The following is a 26,810-nucleotide window of genomic DNA, read 5'->3' on the forward strand; positions in this document are numbered from 1 at the left end:
AGTAGGAAATCTATTAGTGATGTAGCTTGTTTGGCCATCTGGGAATGGGAGATGTTGGGTGCGCTTGGTGAGTTTGAGTTGTTTCTGGGCGAATCTGTTGAGGCTGCGGCCTTGTTTTCTGTTGTTGCGCAGCCTACACTTGTGACTCGAGTGTTAGAGGCACAGAGAGGTGACCTTGAGGTGGAATCCCTCCGAGAGAAGATCTCAAATGGGAAAGTTGAGAAGGGTTTGACGGTGTATCCCGACCTGAGTGTGAGATACCGAGACTGTTTGTTTGTACTGGAGTCTTGCCGAGAGGAAGTACTTTGAGAGTTTCACCATTCACGCCTTGCGGTGCATCCGGGAGGCACTGAGATGTATCGGGATTTGGGTCGCCAATTTTGGTGGCGGGGTATGAAGAGAGATGTGGCAGTTTTTGTGTCTAAGTGCCTTACTTGCCAGCAAGTGAAGGCCGAGCATCAGAGGCCAGCGGGTTTGTTGCAACCTTTGCCTATTGCCGAGTGGAAGTGGGAGCATGTCACTATGGACTTCGTTGTAGGTCTTCCGAGGACTCAGCGGGGTAGTGATGCCATTTGGGTGGTTGTAGACCGGTTGACTAAGTCGGCGCACTTCATTCCTATGCGCGTGAGAGATTCGATAGATCATCTTGCCGACTTGTATATTCGGGACATAGTGAGATTGCATGGGGTCCTAGTGACGATCGTCTCATAAAGAGATCCTCGTTTTACTGCTAGGTTGTGGCAAAGCTTGCAGAGTGCCTTGGGCACTAAGTTGACCTTTAGTACGGCTTATCATCCTCAGACTGACGGGCAGTCCGAGCGTACTATTCAGATCCTTGAGGATATGCTTCGAGGTTGTGTCCTTGACTTTAGTGGGACGTGGGAAAGGCACTTGCCCTTGGTGGAGTTGCATACAACAATAGTTTTCAATCTAGCATCGGTATGGCACCGTTTAAGGCCTTGTACGACCGACCGTGTAGATCTCCAGTGTGTTGGGCCAAGGTGGGTGATGCACCTTTGTTGGGTCCGGAGTTGGTTAGGAAGACGACGGAGAAAATTGAGCTTATCCGTAGGAGGCTTGTTACAGCCCAAAGTCGCCAAAAGAGTTATGCCGACCGCAGGAGGAGGCCTTTGGCGTTTGAGGTAGGTGATCACGTCTTCTTGAAAATATCACCTAGGCGAGGTTTGATGAGGTTCGAGAAGAGTGGGAAGTTATCCCTTCGGTTTATTGGTCCCTTTGAGATCCTTGAGAGGATTGGGGAAGTTGCTTATCGCTTGGCTTTGCCACCACAATTGTCCGGGGTTCATGACGTCTTTCATGTTAGTATGCTTCGAAAATATGAGCCGGATCCGTCCCACGTGTTGGATTGGACCGACTTGGAGGTAGATGAGGATGCCTCGCATGAGGAGAGACCGGTACGGGTCTTAGATAGGCGGGATCAAGTCTTGTGAGGCAAGACCATTCCCTTGGTGAAAGTTTTGTGGAAACATCACAGAGTGGAGGAAGCCACTTGGGAACGTAAGTGGGAAGTCCGTGAAAAATACCCGGACATGTTTGTTGATGTGTAATTTTGTAATGAAATTCTGTAATATTGTTGAACTTTAAGAGCATTGCATATGTCTTAAGTTGTAAAACATTATGAATGTTTTGGTTAATGGAAGTTTGTTTTAACATTGCGTATGTTAAGTATATTGTGGAAATGCAAGCATAACATTAATGTTGCATGTGTTAAGAAATTGTGAGAAACAGGTTGAAATTGGTAGATTTCAAAAGAATGCATGTTGATAATGCAGGTTGTTATGAATAATGTGTTTTGCCTCTTGAAAAGAGATGAGATTGACCGATAATGGGTCGGGTTGTTTAATATTATGTTGTAATATTGTTGAGAATGGAGAAAACCCGTTTTTGAAAAACTTGTGTTTAATTTCGGGGACGAAATTCTTTAAGGGGGGAGGTTATAGCGATCCCGGTTGTTCCTTTACTGTTCTGTTGTATTCCGGACTCGGTTCCGTGAAGTTGGTAGTTGTATCTATCTTGTTGTCGTCCTTTAATTCCAGTTGATTGAGTTTTAGGATGTTTTGGGCAGGGTTGTTACAGGTTGGTTAGGCCTTGGCTTCAATTCCTTGTTGCCCAGTTTTTAGGCGGTCCGCTCGAGCGGGTCTTCTTGCGCTCGAGCAGGGATTGCACACCCCCAGTATTTCGTGTCCCTGCAAAACTTCTGCAAGTGTGATTTTTACGCTCGAGCGGGTTTCTTTACTCTAGAGCGGTAGCGCTCGAGCAGGTTTGTTGGCGCTCGAGCGGGTAGTACCTTTTGGTGTAAGTTCTAGGAGGGGGAAATCTACGCTCGAGCGGACTGATTTTCGCGCTCGAGCGGATGTGCTTTATTCTTGTGTCTTGGTGCTCGAGCGGGTATTCTTGCGCTCGAGCGTGTCCAGATTTTGTTCTTGGCGTTCGAGCGTTGTGTTCTCCGCTCGAGCGGGTATGTCGTATATCAGTTAGCTGTGGGGCAGTTTTAAATCACTTTTTCTCATTCTTTCTCTCTCTTACTTTTCCGAAAAAGCCATTTGAGAGTTTCTCTCTCTAGAACTTTGCCTTCTCTCTAGGTATTGATCTAGTAAGAGTTGTCTCTTCACCTTTGGCCTTTACAAAATAGTTGTTGATCGTCAAGGGCTATCTTTTGATCCGAGAAACTCGTGGTTTGGAGCAACTTCGTTTTCATCATCTTCTCCTTTGGGTGTCATCTTTTGAGGTAGGGATTCCTACTCACAACTATGGGTTTTGACCTAGATATTTGGGTATTTTGTTAAATGGTTGATTTTGGAAAGTTAGGGTTTGAAAAATGTTGAAAAAGGGATTTTGTTATTTTGATTCAAAAATATGTATTTTGGGTTTCAAAATAATGATTTTGTTGTTGGTTGTTGATATATAGGCCATTGGGTCAATATTGGGAAATGGGGTAGAAAACTCTAATTTGTTGAATAAATTAATTGGTATAATTAATTTGGGAAAAATTGTGGACTTATGGAATTGAGTTGGAAATAATGAAATTGGTTCATTATATGGTTGAATAGTGGAGTTAGATTTATTAATCGCTCACTTTTGAAAACATTGATATTTTATCTGTTGAAGCTTTTATTATCTGTTTAGAAATAATTACTTGGATTACCGGTGAAAGGTAATTTTGATTGTTGTAGACAATGCATGATGATTAGGCAAACTAAAACTAATCAATTGGGTATGTCATAGAGTATGACGGCTGATAGAATACATTAACGTTATGTATTGATTGATTGTGTATAACACCTTTGCGTATATACATTGTGTGTGTGGGAGAAGATAGGGGATGTACTCCACAGTTTAGGGGAAGATAGGGGATGGACCTTTAAATCGCATGTCGTTTGGGAGAAGATAGGGGATGGACTCCACTGATACAGCTCATATGCTTGTCAGATAATGTGCTGATATAGCTCATATGCTTATCTTTGGAAGTGTTGATACAGTTCATATGCTTGTCATTGGAAGTGTTGATATAGCTAATATGCATATCTGTTGAAATGTGGATACAGCTTGTATGCTTATCTGTTGAGATGTTGATACAACTAATATGTTTATCTATTGTAAAATGGGAAATGTTTAACATGAGTCATTGTCTCACATAAGTAGTTGGCCAGATTCTGAGCCATTGATGTAAATTGTGAAATTGACAAGAAATGAAAAACTGAAATGAAACATGAACATAGTGGTCATGAAATGGAAATGGATTATGAATTGGTTTATGAAAATTGAACATTTATCAATTGCTAATGTCTTAGTCATTGCTCATACTGTGTTTAGCATATCTCTACTGGGCGTTGGCTCACCCTTTATGGGACATTATTTTCAGGTACAGGTAGTATGCCACCACCGAGGACATAGCTTGGATGATGATAAGAGTTGAAGACTCTTTTTTTGTTTATTTTGATGTATTACATGTAAATTCAAGAAAAGGGCTTAATATGTATTGAGTTAGTACTCTTCCTTTTTTTGTAACCAAGTGTTAACTTGGAAAGCTGTAAGCCCATAGGGCATTTGCTTTTGTTGTTAACATGTAATACAGTTGTAAGAATTACTCTGATGAATAGAAATGGTTGATTTCTTTTGTATCGATGCATGTCTATAATGTTGGGTATTATGTATTATTTTGAGGGCGTTACAGTCATTATGGATGAATTGTAAAATTTAAATTATGAGTATCTAGAATTTTTTATTTTTAGATATTACAAATATTTTTTATACATTAATTGAGATAAATAAATATTAAGGCCATTAATATGTTTAAGAATAATTACACTGAGACCCCCTCAACTATTAGCGAATATCACTTTATCCCATTGACAATCGTAAAAATACACATCTTTCAAAGGTGGTATAGAAGGGGCCTGTGTGGAATAAAAGTAGGAGTGGACAAACCTCGGGCCGAGCCGGGCCGAGTTCGGACCGAGCTTATAGAATATAACAAGACGATATGTGTCATCCTAATACTGGCCCAGCCCAACTTTGGGTCTAATCTAGTTATCTCAAATTCAGTCCTAAAAACATTATCAAAGCTCAAGCCCATCCACTTAACCAAATAGATATGAGCTATTAATTTTTTTATTTTTGTATTGAATGGATATTAAATTATTTAGATTTTATTTATTATTTAAATTTGAAATATTAACAAAATTTAATAATAAAATAAATATGATTTTTAACAAATATTTTAATATAAACCTAATATATATATATATTTTTTAATTTTTACATTTTTAAACTTTATTTTATAATTAAAATAATATTAAATTATAATTAATATATTATAAATGGGTGGATCCAGCTGGATTATACTATAAACTTTTTATACCGAGTACAACCCAATAATAATTTTGGATAAATTGACACAAAATCTCAATTCAGCTCCTGTCTTGTGGACAAACTAATATTTTCATAATCTAAAAGTATCAAATTAAGTTAGGCTGATGGTCATTTCCTAATATTATATTTTTATAATTAAATAAGTCAAAATATATAATTGACAAATAAAAAATAAAAAATAATATTTATTAATAATCAAGAGAATATGAATTATACATACAATAATAATTTTGGATTAACGGTGTGCGGTGCAGCATCTTTATTTATTTATACTTATTTTGTAGGCAACCAAGGCAAAAAGCACCCAATCTAACGAAGTGTTTTTCATGGCGTTGTTTGAAAAATTAGTTATTTTAATAGATTTTTAATTTTTAATTTTTAATTATTTTAACAAGTTAGAATTTTTATATTTAAAAATATGATAGATTTTTTTTTTTTTTGTGTAGTTGAATATAATATTTATGAGGAAGAAAATAAAATGATTACTTTCTTCTCTCTCTAGATAGAAGATATGCAGATACCTGTCTCTATATTTCGAGTTTATCGTTTACGAGTAATCGGCATCTGCAAAGGTATGATTTTTCAGTAGAAATCTTCACCACCGTCACCGATCATCCTTTCATTAACTGTTACTGTGAAATTTCATGTTTTTTCATATAATTTTCTTATGTGCCTTTTTATTCGATTGTGTTCTTGTTTAATTTGTTCATCGATTTTATGATCATTATATATTTTCTCATTCTGATTTGCATTTTTGGTTGATCAATGGTTTCTTTTGAGAATCTGCGTTTCTGTGTAGCGTGAGAGGGTTTGATGTATATGCTTGTGTGTGTGTGTTCGTCCTGTTTTAAGACTAGTTTTTTTCCGCCTTTGATTGAGTTGATGATAATGATGATGGTTGTGTCAGTTGTCAATTTTTTTGTTTGTATTATGTAATGGAGTTGAATCAAATAATCATTTTGGGTTTGTGATTGTTGACGTGCATATTTGATTCCGCCCTGATTTGCTAACTCTTGTTTTTGGATTTAAATAGTAGTAATACTGACTAAAGTTAGTATCTTTGCTGGGTTGAATTAAGGGTTGTTTTGAGAATTGACCTTTTTTTTTTATTATTATTTATTTTAAAGACGTGGAAAAAAAGTAGAGATAATAGTTTTTTTTAGTGGTTTTTTTGACTTTTTGACTAAAAGGATTCTTTATTATACTAGAGCAGTAGAAGTTACAAATCACAACTTCAGTTCAGGGTTTGAGCAAATTGCATTATTTCTAGTAAAAGAATGAGGCTGATGGTTTTGGTTTATGGGATACCAAGTGTTTCTCTTATTTATCTTATCACAATTGTGTTGATGGTTCCATCTTCTATAAATCTGTTTCATTTTGATTGTTTGGTTTGTTGATTACACTGGTCATATGAATTCAAGGAATAGTCTTTGAGCGAAAATTAAGATTAGTTGTGGCCGTGCTGCTGCTTTCTCAGCCAACTGTACAAAATAGGAGAGTGAATTAGCATACTAAATGCAGAAATTGCGTTGTTTTTTATTTAATTGGTTTAAGTTGATCAAAATAGGTGTAATCATAGATATATGTAATTTGCATAAGCTGTAATTTTCAGTATGAAGTTTTCATAGAATGCTGTAACTTCATAGTGAACTGGAAATCAGCTGCCTATTTGACTGTGCTGTATGTAGTTGTACACCACAACTATGATATTAACCGTGGTCTTTAACTTCCCTCACCACCATCATCTGACATGGTTTGGTTTTGTTGTTAATATTGAAAAGTGAAAGTGGTTTTGATTGTGTTAAAGAACATCCTAATCTGACCCTAAGAATAATAATATGGTAATATGCTCTAGCAAGGGATAATTCATTATTTTGGTTAAAAATTTGGTAAGAAATGGGCAGGAAATGTAAGTAGTGATAAACAGCAATTAATCACGGGTGGTGAACAATAAAGGCAGTTATATACAGATTTGGATTTGTCTGATCCAATTTGGTCAAGAGTTCAGTAGCCACTTTTTATCTCAGGCTTTGGCACAATTTGATTGAGGAAATCCATGTCTTGCTACCTCCTCTTCAACTGAAGGACCTCTAATATGTGCAAGCCAAGGGCACAGTAATCCAAATTGCAATCATGTGGATTTCTGTGTATTGTGACAACATTCTTAGTTGGGAATACATACTCTTAATGATGAATTATGCTAGAAGCATTAAAAAAAATATACTAGGGCGATTACTTGGTGCATTGGATTGTTACAATCCTTGTTTAAGCTGAAAAAATAATGTGTTTGATTTATCAAGTAATTGAAGGCTGCTGTTACAGTCAATAGATAAGCAAAGACGGTTAGAAATATTTAATATACCTATTTATCAAAAATATATATATATATATATATCTATATATTTAATATACCTAGCACCCAAAATTCAAGTGTTTGATTTATCTAGTAATTCAAGATTTCTATTACAGTCCATAGATGAGCAAAGATGGGTAGAAAATTTTAATATACCTAGCATTTATTTGTACTAATGATGCATTCTTTTTTTGAGAAATCTAGTAAACAAAATCTTAATGGTAGGATCTCATGCCAACTAGTAAAATTTTGTCATTATCTTGTACCCATAATTTCATTACTTTGTCAAATGCGTATGGCCGTGGAAGCTTAGGGATCATTCATCTGAAAATGAAATTATGGAGTCTTCACTAACTTCGCACTTCTCCCCAAATTTCCAAAGCCATTTGAATGACAATACCACAATCACGTTTGCACTCATGGATTTGAAAACCTTCTACTTATTTTAAGCAATCATCCATCTTTCCATATGACTAGATATTTTGTGGTTACTCTAAAATGGCAAATTGGCAAGTCTGGAAGAGGAAACCAACCTTTCTTATCACATGTCAATTGGGTTTATGTGCTTTATGCTTTACATTTATGAGCGATACTCGATGTATACAATGAAGTTCCTTAGAAAAAAATTGCCCATGCTTGCACACACCATAGGGCATGTTTGGTTTGAATCTCAAAACATGCTTTTGGAGAAAAAATTTCAAAAACATGTTTGGTTGAATTTTTTTTTAAAACAAATTCCAAAATCACTTTTCTCTCTACTCAACATCAATCATCACTTTTTCTCTCTCCTCTCTCTTCTCTCCTTCTCAATCATTTTTTCTCTCACACCCATCTATTCAACTACAAAAAAATATCAAATCATCTAAAATTTCCAAACTTCAAAACTATTTTCAAAATATATAACCAAACAAATTTTCAAAGTTTCTAAACTCTCTCCAAAAAATTATTTTTGAAATAACATCTCAAAACACAAACCAAACAAAACCGATGCTTTTTCCCTAGCTTTCCCTTCAAGAAAAGATTGTGCCACTTCTAATCCAAAGATCAAGAAAAAATTGGTGAATTTTCTCCCCAATTTTCCATGGTAACCAAACAAAAAATATAGGCTTTGTTTGGTTTCATTTTCAAAATCTGTTTTCAGAAATTAGAAAAAAATAAATAATAAATAGTATGACCAAGGTTTTAAAAAGCAGCCGCAACCGTTACGTAACGCCGTTACGTAACGGTTTTAGTGGTTACCGTCACCCGTTACGGCCGCTTTTGCAGTATGATTGAGATTCACAGGTGTGTCAACCGTAGCGACTGCCGTAGCAGTCGTAACGGCCTGTTACGCACAGTTACATAACGGTTCCGAACTGCTTCTTTCGAAAAAAATCAAAAAAAAAAAACTGAAAATGAGGGAAGACGGATAGAGAGAGAAGAGGGAAGATGAAAAGGGAAGATGGAGGAGTAAGAGATAGAGAGAGAATAGAAAAGATGAATTACATGTTATTGATTTGTTAAAGCTGTAAGACCTATGCTATTTTATTCGGCTACTATCATTCAGCCATTTTGTTTGTGTGCGCCTATCTATATATTGTTTGAAAATAATAATAAGTGTTGTTATTATCTATTTATATATATATATATATATATTTAGGTTATTATTTATTCTTTTACTTTTGTCATTGTTTAGTGATTGATTTTTTTGTAAAATATCTAGAAAAACATAACACCTATAATTATATATTAATACATTTTTTATACATGTCAATTTTTTTTGATTAGTTTATTTTATTTTTATTTACTAGTTATCTAAAAAAAGAATGAATATTCAAGTGATCCAAACCCAAACAAAAAAATTTCCTTTATAATTTATTTTTTAATTTTTAATTTTTATATGATTACATTACCATGTATAATTTATTTTTTAAAACTATTCAAATTAAAAGTTGTGTCATGCCCCACTTTTTATTACTCGGAGTCATTACCAAATTCTTTAACTTAATCCAATTTCAGAGATAACATGCGGAAATAAACTCATACATTCACTCCGTAGAAATGATTAACAATACTCTCATTCATATGCAAAGTAAACATTACATGAACTAACTTAATAAATTGCCCTTGGGCTTACATCATTAAAAGTACAAGAAGAAGGGTGTAACCCTTTACAACAATGGCATTCCGCCAACATAACTAAGGCCCCGTGGCCAACATATAAGAAGATCCAAATCTTGTAGCACACCCTGCTAAACACCTGAAAAAGATTCAACAACGTGGGATGAACATATAGTCCAGTAGGGAACTCAACATGCTCCTTAACAATAACAACATTACAGATAGCTATGATCATGAACACCCATTCTCATACTAGAATAATAATGTGACAGTTTATACAAAATATATATATATATATATATGAACTTTTCTTGAAAACAATCATTTAATTCACCGCTATAAGCGATTTATCCTCCCTTTTTCCTTTCATTAACCCCCGTTCCCAATATTTTATAACATTAACAACTACTTAGAAACATAGATTCACTAAACCCATTACTCTTCCATTTGCCACACATACAACAGATGTGCCTTTTCAAAACATATTTGGCATTTCAATGCAATTCCAATTATATCATAATTATCCATGCACACCTCTATAAAAAAGATAACAACTCAACTACATACATAAAATCAATCAATGAGTCAACTCGTCCCTCCAACACTGTAACAAATACCATCCACAATGTTTCCAGATACACTGAAACAATAACAAAACAACACTGCACTACTAGCTATATGCGTAGTAAGCCAAAGATACACTTCTCACCACAATCTACCAGTTTACCAGGAGCTAGTTGGAAGGGTATGGTACCTTAGATTATCAGCGCGTCAGTTCTCCAGGCGCTAGCTGGAAGGGTATGATACCTTTGATTATAAGCGCTGAACACATAAGTGTGTGGTGTCCATCCCCTATCTTCTCACACACACTGGAGTACAACCCCTCTCTTCTCCCAAACCAGTATACAAATATAATGTAATTCAGCATTTCATTACATATAATGTTCAATCAACAATGGTGTATGACATACACAGCAATTCAACACAACCACGTCATCCTCCACCGATGACCAAGGATAAAACCTCTAGATGCAAATATTTAATACACCTATTAAAGACTCAATTACTATGAGACCACAAACCCGACAACAACATTAACATGGTAGTTCAAGATACAATTCCACACATGTGTGTGTTCAACACTCATGAAACAATAATCCAATTTTCATACGTATTTCAAAACACTTTTTCCATTTCACAAAACAAGTTCCACTTCCCTCTTTGTTTTAACAAAACCAACTCCGTCTCTTTAGTTGTCACAAAACCAAACCCATCCCTTTTATTTTACAAAAACCGATTTCTACCAATAAGGAAGCCATAACTCACATTAGTACACTACATACATTTCAAATCCATTTCAAAGCCAAAGTTAACCCCTTAGGCATTAACACCTTCACCCACTCACATCAACAGTAGAGAGTTACAATTTAGGTTCATTATTCTCCATTTTAATTTATCAATCAAAATATGATTTAGGCCTTTTTCCTTTATCAACTACAACATGCTAATTTACACTCCAATTAGCCCAAAACAACTCTCAATGATAACATAACCATTTTCAAATACCCAACCCTAGGTTCCTTCCCATGATTTCAAACAAATCCAACATGGATATGATTTTTATGCAATACAAAATTACCACATGTCTATCTATAGACGAAGTATTGAAAAAGAACAAGGAGAATCCCTACCTCAAATGTAGAACTAAAGGAGAAGATAAGTAAAACTTGGAAGTGCTCCAAATCCCAAATTTCTTGGATCACAACGAAGCCCTCGACGATCAACACACTTCTTACAAAGGCCCAAGGTGGGGAAAACACTCTAGCTAGATCAATCCTAAGTGAGAAGTTAGGTTTTAGAGTGAGGTGCTCTCCAATGGAGGTTTTGAAAAAGTAAGAGAGAGAAAGTAAATCAAAAAGTGATCAAAAAAATGATTTCACGGACTGATATAAAATAGTTCCGCTCGAGCGTACAACACCCCGCTCGAGCGTCAGACACAGGTTCACGCTCGAGCGTCCAAAGATCCGCTCGAGCGCCGGATGCACTCTCCCAGAATTTTCTGCAGACGACCAAAATGCTGAGAGGAGGAAATTCACGCTCGAGCGTCCCAACTGCCGCTCGAGCGGAAAGGCAACAACAAAAACCCGCTCGAGCGTCAAATCGCCGCTCGAGCGTAGAGACCAAAACCTGGGCAAAAATTCTAAGTTTTAAAACACAACCAACTTATTCCCAACTTGCCCAACACAACCCAAAACTCTAACACAAAGAGTAAGGGATAGAAATGAGAATAAAACAACAACGAATCCACGGAACCAAGTCCGGATTACGGTTAAACAATAGCAGGGAATACCGGGATCGCTATAACCTCCCCCCCTTAAAGAATTTCGTCCTCGAAATTTAAGGATACACCAAAACACAAGGCCAACTGATCACACAACACCAACACCCGAGTACTAGGAAAGAAACTACTCTCACTACAAACCTTTAATCCACTCTTACCAAGGAAGAGACAAACCGAGGGAACACGTTCCAAATGACAACACTGTAGGCATAAAAGCCACAACAAAATCAACCCTTCTGAAACAGTTTACTCACATCTGACCAGCGCTTCAAGCTAAGTCACTATGCAACAACACGACCCAAACAACTTTTGGAGTAAATAATAAGAAAACATTTTCTTGCTCAAGAGACATTTCTCAAAGATAGCCAAATTTTCAATGCTGACATTGCGAAATAAATTTTGCATTTTCCATGCGAAACTCAAAAACTTTGTATACATTTTTCACCAACACGGTGTTATCTAAAACACAGTCATCCATCATTTATTTGCCAAAAATCATTCATTTGAAATTCCTCAAAACCCTTGAATTAAATCAATCTCTCAACAACACATTTAGATGGCCCAAACACTAGGAAAATTTTGTTTTCCGTTTCTTTTCCAAAACAAGACCATCAACAACCATCACTCACACAGTGATGTCACAACCAACATGGAACAAAACATTTCTATAATAATAGTTAATAGAAATAACAACAGTATTATCAACACAAAAGGCATAAGAAATTCACAGTTTTGCAATTTCAGCCGGCCTCCCTTTACTTAATCAGTTTAATAACATACACCTGGCTCAGAACCTGGCCAACAAATTAAATGAGATAGTAACCCATATAAAACATTTTTCACTTCACCATAGACAAGCATATAAGCTATATCAATCTTTCAATAGATACACATTTTGGTGCTGTATCGTCGGAGTCCATCCCCTATCTCCTCCCAAACAATATACATATATAATGTAAAAAAAAAAAATCCAATCATTTACAATGATCATTCAATGCACAAATTTGCTGTATTATTATAACCGTCATATTCAATGACACAACCGGATGATTAGTTTCGGTTTTCCTCACTCAACACACAAAGTCTACAACGAATGAGACTAACTTCACGGTGACCAAGGTCAACCCAAAACCCTATACCAGTGAGCTGACTAATCAACTCAATAAACTCCACACTCAGTAATCCACCCACTGATGTGCCACTAACCCCACACACGGAGCTCCCCACACAAACCCCCAAATTTTGGAATCTCACTGGATCTCCTAAAATCAAACCACACCAACACTATGTCTAAGGGAATTACTATTTCCCCCCCCCCCCATGGCTACGTAGTAAGCCTACTCATCTCCTCGACCAAAAACCGACTTGGTAAACCTCAATTTCAACAACCCAATCACGAAGGACAATTTTGACCAACGCTATTCTCATTACTCTAGAACTCAAACTGTTCTCCCTCCAAAGAATGTTGCCAGCATTCACTCACAAACCATACCCCACAATTGATAACCAATCTCAATACAAACACTACCCCTATACAATCGATGGGGTCACCACGGACCTCTTAACTAGCAGGGCCCAAAACACAAATTTACACATAGATACCAAGCAAACAACAACTTCAGGATCATTGATCCCTTACACAACTCCTCAGCAGAAAAAGAGGATTCGAGATTCCACACATAATCCCCAATGCATGAGGGTTAAACAAACAACAATATGCATACATAAGCGATACATAAACACGGTGCCTCAGCATCCAACAGTACACCGGTCAACAACAAAATGATTCATATGATACACCACCTGTCAACAATACAAAAGTCCCCCTCCAGGGTAATACTATAAGACTAACTAATAAGTCGCCCCTCGCGAGGCTCCCGAAGCCTGGCCTGACCGTTTCTGGTACTGATAGCGCCCCCGACTGGACGGGTACGACTGAGTCTGACTAGGTTTTGAAACACTTGCAGAGTTCACACGCAAAGGGCAAAAACGTCTACCATGGCCATGCTGGCCGCAAACGAAACAACCACCAGACCCCCTACTTTGAGACTGGTCTGAAACCTGCACTTCCCCGGACCTTCCAACCGAAGTGTCTGAAACCCCTGGCGAAGAAAAGGAACCAGCCCCCGACTGAGCATGTTTCCGCCTCCACCCCTTACTGAACCTAGAGTATTTAGGAACCGAAGGACTTACCACTATAATCTCCTCCTTAATCCCATCATCACTCGCAACCATGGCCTCTACATGGGCCGCTGCCTCAACTAAATAATAATAATCCTTCCAAAAGGATCCAGCTACCTTCTCCCGAATATTGAAACACAACTGCCTTTCAAACTCAAAACAACGACGCTCCTCTGTTGCCACCAACTCTGGAGCAAACCTCGACAAGCTAGCAAACCGCATCTCAAACTGTGTCACAGGAGTATCATCCTGACGCAACTCCAAAAACTGATCCCTCAACCTTTCCCGAGCAGAAGGAGGGAAATACTTGGCCAAAAAGGCCTCGGTAAAAGCAACCGACGTGCTACCTACGGTATTCTTAGCATACTTCCACCAATAACTCGCATCACTCTTCAATTGAAAAGTCGCCAAAGAAATCCTCAACTCCTCATCTTCGACTCTGAGCATATCAAGAGTCTTGGTAATCTGTTCCAACCAACTTTCTGCCTCCAACGGTTTAGCCTCCCCCGCAAACTCTGGTGGGCCGGAGCGGAAAAACTCCTTAGTAAGCTTGAGAGCATGCCCACTGCCGCCCCCAGTGCGAGCTAGGGCGTCTTGTATAGCTCTCACAATCTCACGTGCGACATCCTCGCCGACAGCCGATGCTGCAACGGCAGGTACTAAAGGAACTGTTGTGCCTCTACCGACACTCCTACTACTCAACCGTCCTCTACTTCCTCGTGTAGACATCCTATAAAGCACAAAAGCAATAACTACGCTTAGTGTACAACACAATAGCCTTCTCCGAGGCACACTCCACTACTAAGTCACAAGATATACACCTCTATTGCATATAAACATCTAAACATATAAACACATAATCGAATCAAGTCTACAAAGATAGCCACTCATCCCGGAACTCTCCAGGAATTCCCATCAGAAACCACGTTGATCAGGCGTGTTTCCAAAAGGACCTCAAAGCAAGTTCACCGGTTATGAATACTATCCGAGAGACTAAATCCCATGCTCACATAAATGCAACACATAAGTCCTAACTTTCATGATATCTATATGCAACGTCCTCACAATACGTAGTAAACCCACTGTGGTAAAAAACCACTTCCCACAAGCCCAAAGTATTCAAACCCGGCTCGCTCTGATACCAAGTTGTCACGCCCCACTTTTTATTACTCGGAGTCATTACCAAATTCTTTAACTTAATCCAATTTCAGAGATAACATGCGGAAATAAACTCATACATTCAATCCGTAGAAATGATTAACAATACTCTCATTCATATGCAAAGTAAACATTACATGAACTAACTTAATAAATTGCCCTTGGGCTTACATCATTAAAAGTACAAGAAGAAGGGTGTAACCCTTTACAACAATGGCATTCCGCCAACATAACTAAGGCCCCGTGGCCAACATATAAGAAGATCCAAATCTTGTAGCACACCCTGCTAAACACCTGAAAAAGATTCAACAACGTGGGATGAACATATAGTCCAGTAGGGAACTCAACATGCTCCTTAACAATAACAACATTACAGATAGCTATGATCATGAACACCCATTCTCATACTAGAATAATAATGTGACAGTTTATACAAAATATATATATATATATATATGAACTTTTCTTGAAAACAATCATTTAATTCACCGCTATAAGCGATTTATCCTCCCTTTTTCCTTTCATTAACCCCCGTTCCCAATCTTTTATAACATTATCAACTACTTAGAAACATAGATTCACTAAACCCATTACTCTTCCATTTGCCACACATACAACAAATGTGCCTTTTCAAAACATATTTGGCATTTCAATGCAATTCCAATTATATCATAATTATCCATGCACACCTCTATAAAAAAGATAACAACTCAACTACATACATAAAATCAATCAATGAGTCAACTCGTCCCTCCAACACTGTAACAAATACCATCCACAATGTTTCCAGATACACTGAAACAATAACAAAACAACACTGCACTACTAGCTATATGCGTAGTAAGCCAAAGATACACTTCTCACCACAATCTACCAGTTTACCAGGAGCTAGCTGGAAGGGTATGGTACCTTAGATTATCAGCGCGTCAGTTCTCCAGGCGCTAGCTGGAAGGGTATGATACCTTTGATTATAAGCGCTGAACACATAAGTGTGTGGAGTCCATCCCCTATCTTCTCACACACACTGGAGTACAACCCCTCTCTTCTCCCAAACCAGTATACAAATATAATGTAATTCAGCATTTCATTACATATAATGTTCAATCAACAATGGTGTATGACATACACAGCAATTCAACACAACCACGTTATCCTCCACCGATGACCAAGGATAAAACCTCTAGATGCAAATATTTAATACACCTATTAAAGACTCAATTACTATGAGACCACAAACTCGACAACAACATTAACATGGTAGTTCAAGATACAATTCCACACATGTGTGTGTTCAACACTCATGAAACAATAATCCAATTTTCATACGTATTTCAAAACACTTTTTCCATTTCACAAAACAAGTTCCACTTCCCTCTTTGTTTTAACAAAACCAACTCCGTCTCTTTAGTTGTCACAAAACCAAACCCATCCCTTTTATTTTACAAAAACCGATTTCTACCAATAAGGAAGCCATAACTCACATTAGTACACTACATACATTTCAAATCCATTTCAAAGCCAAAGTTAACCCCTTAGGCATTAACACCTTCACCCACTCACATCAACAGTAGAGAGTTACAATTTAGGTTCATTATTCTCCATTTTAATTTATCAATCAAAATATGATTTAGGCCTTTTTCCTTTATCAACTACAACATGCTAATTTACACTCCAATTAGCCCAAAACAACTCTCAATGATAACATAACCATTTTCAAATACCCAACCCTAGGTTCCTTCCCATGATTTCAAACAAATCCAACATGGATATGATTTTTATGCAATACAAAATTACCACATGTCTATCTATAGACGAAGTATTGAAAAAGAACAAGGAGAATCCCTACCTCAAATGTAGAACTAAAGGAGAAGATAAGTAAAACTTGGAAGTGCTCCAAATCCCAAATTTCTTGGATCACAACGAAGCCCTCGACGATCAACACACTTCTTACAAAGGCCCAAGGTGGGGAAAACACTCTAGCTAGATCAATCCTAAGTGAGAAGTTAGGTTTTAGAGTGAGGTGCTCTCCAATGGAGGTTTTGAAAAAGTAAGAGAGAGAAAGGAAATCAAAAAGTGATCAAAAAAATGATTTCACGGACTGATATAAAACAGGTCCGCTCGAGCGTACAACACCCCGCTCGAGCGTCAGACAAAGGTTCACGCTCGAGCGTCCAAAGATCCGCTCGAGCGCCGGATGCACTCTCCCAGAATTTTCTGCAGACGACCAAAATGCTGAGAGGAGGAAATTCACGCTCGAGCGTCCCAACTGCCGCTCGAGCGGAAAGGCAACAACAAAAACCCGCTCGAGCGTCAAATCGCCGCTCGAGCGTAGAGACCAAAACCTGGGCAAAAATTCTAAGTTTTAAAACACAACCAACTTATTCCCAACTTGCCCAACACAACCCAAAACTCTAACACAAAGAGTAAGGGATAGAAATGAGAATAAAACAACAACGAATCCACGGAACCAAGTCCGGATTACGGTTAAACAATAGCAGGGAATACCGGGATCGCTATAACCTCCCCCCCTTAAAGAATTTCGTCCTCGAAATTTAAGGATACACCAAAACACAAGGCCAACTGATCACACAACACCAACACCCGAGTACTAGGAAAGAAACTACTCTCACTACAAACCTTTAATCCACTCTTACCAAGGAAGAGACAAACCGAGGGAACACGTTCCAAATGACAACACTGTAGGCATAAAAGCCACAACAAAATCAACCCTTCTGAAACAGTTTACTCACATCTGACCAGCGCTTCAAGCTAAGTCACTATGCAACAACACGACCCAAACAACTTTTGGAGTAAATAATAAGAAAACATTTTCTTGCTCAAGAGACATTTCTCAAAGATAGCCAAATTTTCAATGCTGACATTGCGAAATAAATTTTGCATTTTCCATGCGACACTCAAAAACTTTGTATACATTTTTCACCAACACGGTGTTATCTAAAACACAGTCATCCATCATTTATTTGCCAAAAATCATTCATTTGAAATTCCTCAAAACCCTTGAATTAAATCAATCTCTCAACAACACATTTAGATGGCCCAAACACTAGGAAAATTTTGTTTTCCGTTTCTTTTCCAAAACAAGACCATCAACAACCATCACTCACACAGTGATGTCACAACCAACATGGAACAAAACATTTCTATAATGATAGTTAATAGAAATAACAACAGTATTATCAACACAAAAGGCATAAGAAATTCACAGTTTTGCAATTTCAGCCGGCCTCCCTTTACTTAATCAGTTTAATAACATACACCTGGCTCAGAACCTGGCCAACAAATTAAATGAGATAGTAACCCATATAAAACATTTTTCACTTCACCATAGACAAGCATATAAGCTATATCAATCTTTCAATAGATACACATTTTGGTGCTGTATCGTCGGAGTCCATCCCCTATCTCCTCCCAAACAATATACATATATAATGTAAAAAAAAAAAATCCAATCATTTACAATGATCATTCAATGCACAAATTTGCTGTACTATTATAACCGTCATATTCAATGACACAACCGGATGATTAGTTTCGGTTTTCCTCACTCAACACACAAAGTCTACAACGAATGAGACTAACTTCACGGTGACCAAGGTCAACCCAAAACCCTATACCAGTGAGCTGACTAATCAACTCAATAAACTCCACACTCAGTAATCCACCCACTGATGTGCCACTAACCCCACACACGGAGTTCCCCACACAAACCCCCAAATTTTGGAATCTCACTGGATCTCCTAAAATCAAACCACACCAACACTATGTCTAAGGGAATTACTATTTCCCCCCCCCCCCCCCATGGCTACGTAGTAAGCCTACTCATCTCCTCGACCAAAAACCGACTTGGTAAACCTCAATTTCAACAACCCAATCACGAAGGACAATTTTGACCAACGCTATTCTCATTACTCTAGAACTCAAACTGTTCTCCCTCCAAAGAATGTTGCCAGCATTCACTCACAAACCATACCCCACAATTGATAACCAATCTCAATACAAACACTACCCCTATACAATCGATGGGGTCACCACGGACCTCTTAACTAGCAGGGCCCAAAACACAAATTTACACATAGATACCAAGCAAACAACAACTTCAGGATCATTGATCCCTTACACAACTCCTCAGCAGAAAAAGAGGATTCGAGATTCCACACATAATCCCCAATGCATGAGGGTTAAACAAACAACAATATGCATACATAAGCGATACATAAACACGGTGCCTCAGCATCCAACAGTACACCGGTCAACAACAAAATGATTCATATGATACACCACCGGTCAACAATACAAAAGTCCCCCTCCAGGGTAATACTATAAGACTAACTAATAAGTCGCCCCTCGCGAGGCTCCCGAAGCCTGGCCTGACCGTTTCTGGTACTGATAGCGCCCCCGACTGGACGGGTACGACTGAGTCTGACTAGGTTTTGAAACACTTGCAGAGTTCACACGCAAAGGGCAAAAACGTCTACCATGGCCATGCTGGCCGCAAACGAAACAACCACCAGACCCCCTACTCTGAGACTGGTCTGAAACCTACACTTCCCCGGACCTTCCAACCGAAGTGTCTGAAACCCCTGGCGAAGAAAAGGAACCAGCCCCCGACTGAGCATGTTTCCGCCTCCACCCCTTACTGAGCCTAGAGTATTTAGGAACCGAAGGACTTACCACTATAATCTCCTCCTTAATCCCATCATCACTCGCAACCATGGCCTCTACATGGGCCGCTGCCTCAACTAAATAATAATAATCCTTCCAAAAGGATCCAGCTACCTTCTCCCGAATATTGAAACACAACTGCCTTTCAAACTCAAAACAACGACGCTCCTCTGTTGCCACCAACTCTGGAGCAAACCTCGACAAGCTAGCAAACCGCATCTCCAACTGTGTCACAGGAGTATCATCCTGACGCAACTCCAAAAACTGATCCCTCAACCTTTCCCGAGCAGAAGGAGGGAAATACTTGGCCAAAAAGGCCTCGGTAAAAGCAACCGACGTGCTACCTACGGTATTCTTAGCATACTTCCACCAATAACTCGCATCACTCTTCAATTGAAAAGTCGCCAAAGAAATCCTCAACTCCTCATCTTCGACTCTGAGCATATCAAGAGTCTTGGTAATCTGTTCCAACCAACTTTCTGCCTCCAACGGTTTAGCCTCCCCCGCAAACTCTGGTGGGCCGGAGCGGAAAAACTCCTTAGTAAGCTTGAGAGCATGCCCACTGCCGCCCCCAGTGCGAGCTAGGGCGTCTTGTATAGCTCTCACAATCTCACGTGCGACATCCTCGCCGACAGCCGATGCTGCAACGGCAGGTACTAAAGGAACTGTTGTGCCTCTACCGACACTCCTACTACTCAACCGTCCTCTACTTCCTCGTGTAGACATCCTATAAAGCACAAAAGCAATAACTACGCTTAGTGTACAACACAATAGCCTTCTCCGAGGCACACTCCACTACTAAGTCACAAGATATACACCTCTATTGCATATAAACATCTAAACATATAAACACATAATTGAATCAAGTCTACAAAGATAGCCACTCATCCCGGAACTCTCCAGGAATTCCCATCAGAAACCACGTTGATCAGGCGTGTTTCCAAAAGGACCTCAAAGCAAGTTCACCGGTTATGAATACTATCCGAGAGACTAAATCCCATGCTCACATAAATGCAACACATAAGTCCTAACTTTCATGATATCTATATGCAACGTCCTCACAATACGTAGTAAACCCACTGTGGTAAAAAAACACTTCCCACAAGCCCAAAGTATTCAAACCCGGCTCGCTCTGATACCAAGTTGTCACGCCCCACTTTTTATTACTCGGAGTCATTACCAAATTCTTTAACTTAATCCAATTTCAGAGATAACATGCGGAAATAAACTCATACATTCAATCCGTAGAAATGATTAACAATACTCTCATTCATATGCAAAGTAAACATTACATGAACTAACTTAATAAATTGCCCTTGGGCTTACATCATTAAAAGTACAAGAAGAAGGGTGTAACCCTTTACAACAATGGCATTCCGCCAACATAACTAAGGCCCCGTGGCCAACATATAAGAAGATCCAAATCTTGTAGCACACCCTGCTAAACACCTGAAAAAGATTCAACAACGTGGGATGAACATATAGTCCAGTAGGGAACTCAACATGCTCCTTAACAATAACAACATTACAGATAGCTATGATCATGAACACCCATTCTCATACTAGAATAATAATGTGACAGTTTATACAAAATATATATATATATATATATATGAACTTTTCTTGAAAACAATCATTTAATTCACCGCTATAAGCGATTTATCCTCCCTTTTTCCTTTCATTAACCCCCGTTCCCAATCTTTTATAACATTAACAACTACTTAGAAACATAGATTCACTAAACCCATTACTCTTCCATTTGCCACACATACAACAAATGTGCCTTTTCAAAACATATTTGGCATTTCAATGCAATTCCAATTATATCATAATTATCCATGCACACCTCTATAAAAAAGATAACAACTCAACTACATACATAAAATCAATCAATGAGTCAACTCGTCCCTCCAACACTGTAACAAATACCATCCACAATGTTTCCAGATACACTGAAACAATAACAAAACAACACTGCACTACTAGCTATATGCGTAGTAAGCCAAAGATACACTTCTCACCACAATCTACCAGTTTACCAGGAGCTAGCTGGAAGGGTATGGTACCTTAGATTATCAGCGCGTCAGTTCTCCAGGCGCTAGCTGGAAGGGTATGATACCTTTGATTATAAGCGCTGAACACATAAGTGTGTGGAGTCCATCCCCTATCTTCTCACACACACTGGAGTACAACCCCTCTCTTCTCCCAAACCAGTATACAAATATAATGTAATTCAGCATTTCATTACATATAATGTTCAATCAACAATGGTGTATGACATACACAGCAATTCAACACAACCACGTCATCCTCCACCGATGACCAAGGATAAAACCTCTAGATGCAAATATTTAATACACCTATTAAAGACTCAATTACTATGAGACCACAAACCCGACAACAACATTAACATGGTAGTTCAAGATACAATTCCACACATGTGTGTGTTCAACACTCATGAAACAATAATCCAATTTTCATACGTATTTCAAAACACTTTTCCCATTTCACAAAACAAGTTCCACTTCCCTCTTTGTTTTAACAAAACCAACTCCGTCTCTTTAGTTGTCACAAAACCAAACCCATCCCTTTTATTTTACAAAAACCGATTTCTACCAATAAGGAAGCCATAACTCACATTAGTACACTACATACATTTCAAACCCATTTCAAAGCCAAAGTTAACCCCTTAGGCATTAACACCTTCACCCACTCACATCAACAGTAGAGAGTTACAATTTAGGTTCATTATTCTCCATTTTAATTTATCAATCAAAATATGATTTAGGCCTTTTTCCTTTATCAACTACAACATGCTAATTTACACTCCAATTAGCCCAAAACAACTCTCAATGATAACATAACCATTTTCAAATACCCAACCCTAGGTTCCTTCCCATGATTTCAAACAAATCCAACATGGATATGATTTTTATGCAATACAAAATTACCACATGTCTATCTATAGACGAAGTATTGAAAAAGAACAAGGAGAATCCCTACCTCAAATGTAGAACTCAAGGAGAAGATGAGTAAAACTCGGAAGTGCTCCATATCCCAAATTTCTTGAATCACAACGAAGCCCTCGACGATCAACACACTTCTTACAAAGGCCCAAGGTGGGGAAAACACTCTAGCCAGATCAATCCTAAGAGAGAAGTTAGGTTTTAGAGTGAGGTGCTCTCCAATGGAGGTTTTGAAAAAGTAAGAGAGAGAAAGGAAATCAAAAAGTGATCAAAAAAATGATTTCACGGACTGATATAAAACAGGTCCGCTCGAGCGTACAACACCCCGCTCGAGCGTCAGACACAGGTTCACGCTCGAGCGTCCAAAGATCCGCTCGAGCGCCGGATGCACTCTCCCAGAATTTTCTGCAGACGACCAAAATGCTGAGAGGAGGAAATTCACGCTCGAGCGTCCCAACTGCCGCTCGAGCGGAAAGGCAACAACAAAAACCCGCTCGAGCGTCAAATCGCCGCTCGAGCGTAGAGACCAAAACCTGGGCAAAAATTCTAAGTTTTAAAACACAACCAACTTATTCCCAACTTGCCCAACACAACCCAAAACTCTAACACAAAGAGTAAGGGATAGAAATGAGAATAAAACAACAACGAATCCACGGAACCGAGTCCGGATTACGGTTAAACAATAGCAGGGAATACCGGGATCGCTATAAGTTGCATATGCTTCCACAAGTATAATAATTAAGAAAATAATTTTATACATCTAAATCCAATAATATATATATATTTTTTTGTTGCCACAAGCGTAATATAGATTTATGACATATAAAGTCATTAATTATTAAAATAAAATGAAAAAAACTCAATTTATAGTGATTTAAAAATATGAAATATATTGGATCATATTTAAAAATTTATAAAAATTGATCAATATTTATTTTAAAATCCCATAAATAAGATTATGGAAAAAAAAATATGCGTATCGGTAAGTTTTTTTTTAAATTATGCGAAAAATAAAAAAATTCACGGTTCCGGTTACCACAACCGTTACGCTATGGCCTTTACACCCCGCAACCGTGCCACCGCCACCGTTACAGCGACCGCAACGGCTTTTCAGAACCTTGAGTATGACACTATTAAACACCTAAATAAAAGATATTTTAATTTTTTTAAAAATAAGATGATGATTTATTTATTTATTTATTTTTTCCCATTTTCTAAACCCAATTAATTTTTAGTTTTTTCAAGATACATGTCTAGGATCAATAAATCTACCGACCAGTAATTGGTTTCTCCATACCATTAAAAACCTTTTAATTCCTTTTCACCCAAATTATCCAAATCATGCCCGAAGAAACCAACATCCTCACTGTCTTCCATTTGTTCTTAGCTCTCCCCTCCCTAACTATGGAAGTGGTCTGATGAGGAACGCGCATGTGCCCATTTTGGTATTACAATTATATAACTGTAATTTTATGTATTTAATATTTGTGTTTATTTATTTTTAGTTAGGACTTAATAAATATTTAGTTTCTTCTTTTGTTAGGATCTAGTTTTCTATTTTAAATTAGGGTGTTGGCCTTTAAATTACTAAACCTCATCTTTCCTGGTGACTTTGAACTGGGGCCCTTTTTTGAAATTTCCGTGCTGTATGTTTCTATCATTTACCAAATATGTATAACTTGTCTATGTATTTGACATCTAGATGACATTATCTGATCTGAATGTTCTTTTTAGGACACTGATGCAGTGTTGGTTTGTATGCATTGAATAACCGTGATTAATTCCTCATTATGTATGGATTTTGAAAACTGATGAACATTTATTTAAGTTGTATGTTAAGTGACCAAGATTATAATTTTATGGAAGGAAATAATCTAAATTGTTATTATCATCTTTGTTATGGCACAAGTGCCATTTTATAGCCAAGTCATTTGTTGTATTTTTTTGGGTAATATCATCTTGCCGCAGCTTTTTTTTTTTGTTGATTTTTTTCACCAAGTTTAAACATACTCTTGGTGCTAGCACTGCTCTAGATTACATTTCCGGAAACTAGGTTTAGATGGTTATTATTATGCAGGTTTTTAGACGCTGGTATAATTAAGTGGAGGATATGTCCCTGAAGATGTAGTAGGATACATATAACTGGACCTAATAGCTGTGGTCTAAGGGTTTGTTGAGTTGAGTTGAGTTTTTGAGCTCTGGGGACTCTAATGGTGTGTCATTCTTGTTCACATCTCTTGTAATTGTAATGAACGTTAGTTAATTGGAGGCTTTGGAATGAGGGCATAATTACTTTACATCTGCAGGTGGGAATTCTTGATATCGGGACCTTATCTCCTCCTCCTCCTCTTGCTCCTTCTCCTCCTCCTGTTCTCTCCTCCTGTTTTTCTATCTGACAAATTTGTGTTTTCAAAAGGAACCCATCTTTTATACTCTGGAAATGCAAGTCTGTTTTGTCCATTTTCTCCATCCCAAAGTGTTTTTTTTTAGAGATTTACATACTTTTTCTTGTGTATTTTTGTTGAGCCTTTTTACTGTGTGGTAACATGGCTTTGGTTGCGTACAAAACTTAATTTTCTACCCTTTCGTATTTTTCTAATGACATGTTGCAGAATAGTTTTGAAAACTTTGGTTACTTAGTCACTGGCCATATATAGGACACTAAATTTGGTGGATATAATAGTTAGCATTGCTTCTTTAACAGCATTGAATTGCAAATGGTATTGCAGGGCCCTTTAGGTAATTTGGACTACTGACGAACAGATTTGAGTCTGAAGTTTGGTGTGCTCATCAAGTTTCACTATAGTCATCTGCTCCGGTTGCGGTGTCTTATATGTTGGCGTTTATATTGGGAGAGCAAACTTTAGGGTACTTTGTTAATAAAGCTGCAGAATTATCTTAGGACCTTGTTCTGTGGAGTTTAATTTTTTCAGAGAACTCAATTTTCTTGTAAAAGCATTGCAGTTTTATATGAGGATTGTGTGAAGCCTTAGAATCTTGAGATTCTCTATTATTGGTGTTAAACTTGTGGCATTCCGAGTATAGTTGGTAATGGCATCTTTGATAAGAAATGACTGGTACAATTTATATCTTATTTTAGTTTCTAATACACTTGAGAGATTCCATGGCTTCCAAAACTTGTGTTTCTCTGCTCTTTGTTCTCCATCTTGGAAGTTTGATTACTTTTGCTTTAATGAACTAATGTGGGGTTCACTTATAAATTAACTGATTCAGTGTTAATGTGCTGCAAAGAGTTCACTGCGGGATAGTTCTTGGTGATTAGCCCATGGGTGGTTATTATGTACTGTTGGAGATCATTATCTAGTGAAGCTGGAGTTTTAAGGAGATATTATGACATGAAAATCCCATTTATACAATAGTCAGATTTGTGGTTGAGCCAATAACATGCTCCAGATTGGGAATCTTTACTGCAGCATGGGCTTGTGTAAAAGAACTTGGTATTTCTGGTGATTGGCAAGGGTTATGTAGTTCAAATTGAAAGAGTGCTAGGTGATGATTCATTGCATTCAGTCTATTGATGATTTGATGTAGCAATGCTTGAAAGCTTTTGATTAGTGTTACAAGAAAATGTTAATACCCTAACGAATTATGTTTTGGAACACACATTTTGGAACGTGGTACACTCTCATTTCAAAATGATAAATTTAGCGTTCTAAAATGATTCTAAAAGTTTTTCCAATATATTTCCTTACAACTTTTCTTATCAAATATAATCAACTAAAATTTAAGGTGAGTGAAGTTTTGATTGGACAAAACGTGAAAATGGTTCAGAATGCTCATATAGAAATGTATTGCTAATCGAAAATTATTCTAAAAGTATGTTAAATTATTAAAATGTTGGGGCCTTTATTATTTTCTAAAAATTTGTATTTGAGATGATTTATGAATTTTTTTTTTTGTAGCTGAACAGATACTTGTGAGAGAAAAAAGTGATTGATTGGTGTGTAGGATGTGACATTTTATCTTATTAACTATTTTAATAATTTTTTTATTTCATTACAAGAAAACACCTTTAGTGAGCACCTTTTTTGAGTTGGTAGCAAAAAGTACACTAATCTGCGACCAACATTTATTTTGGTCACGGATGATTGTGTTTTCGCGACCAACATTTTTT

General features: G+C 37.6%; 1 long non-coding RNA gene across 2 annotated transcripts; it reads left to right on the forward strand.

The window, feature by feature from the left end:
• The first annotated feature begins 5,180 nt into the window (after positions 1–5,180).
• LOC145801148 (uncharacterized) lies at positions 5,181–25,685 on the forward strand. Of its 2 annotated transcripts, XR_014342137.1 has the most exons (3): positions 5,181–5,465; positions 24,753–24,981; positions 25,405–25,685. It is a non-coding gene; the product is annotated as an uncharacterized LOC145801148 (long non-coding RNA). The 2 variants fall into 2 exon arrangements; XR_014342138.1 differs by lacking the exon at positions 24,753–24,981.
• The last annotated feature ends 1,125 nt before the right edge of the window (positions 25,686–26,810 follow it).

Source organism: Camellia sinensis, chromosome 10 (genome assembly GCF_055761805.1).
Source record: "Camellia sinensis isolate YWXY chromosome 10, ASM5576180v1, whole genome shotgun sequence".
In the NCBI taxonomy this organism is placed as follows: domain Eukaryota; kingdom Viridiplantae; phylum Streptophyta; class Magnoliopsida; order Ericales; family Theaceae; genus Camellia; species Camellia sinensis.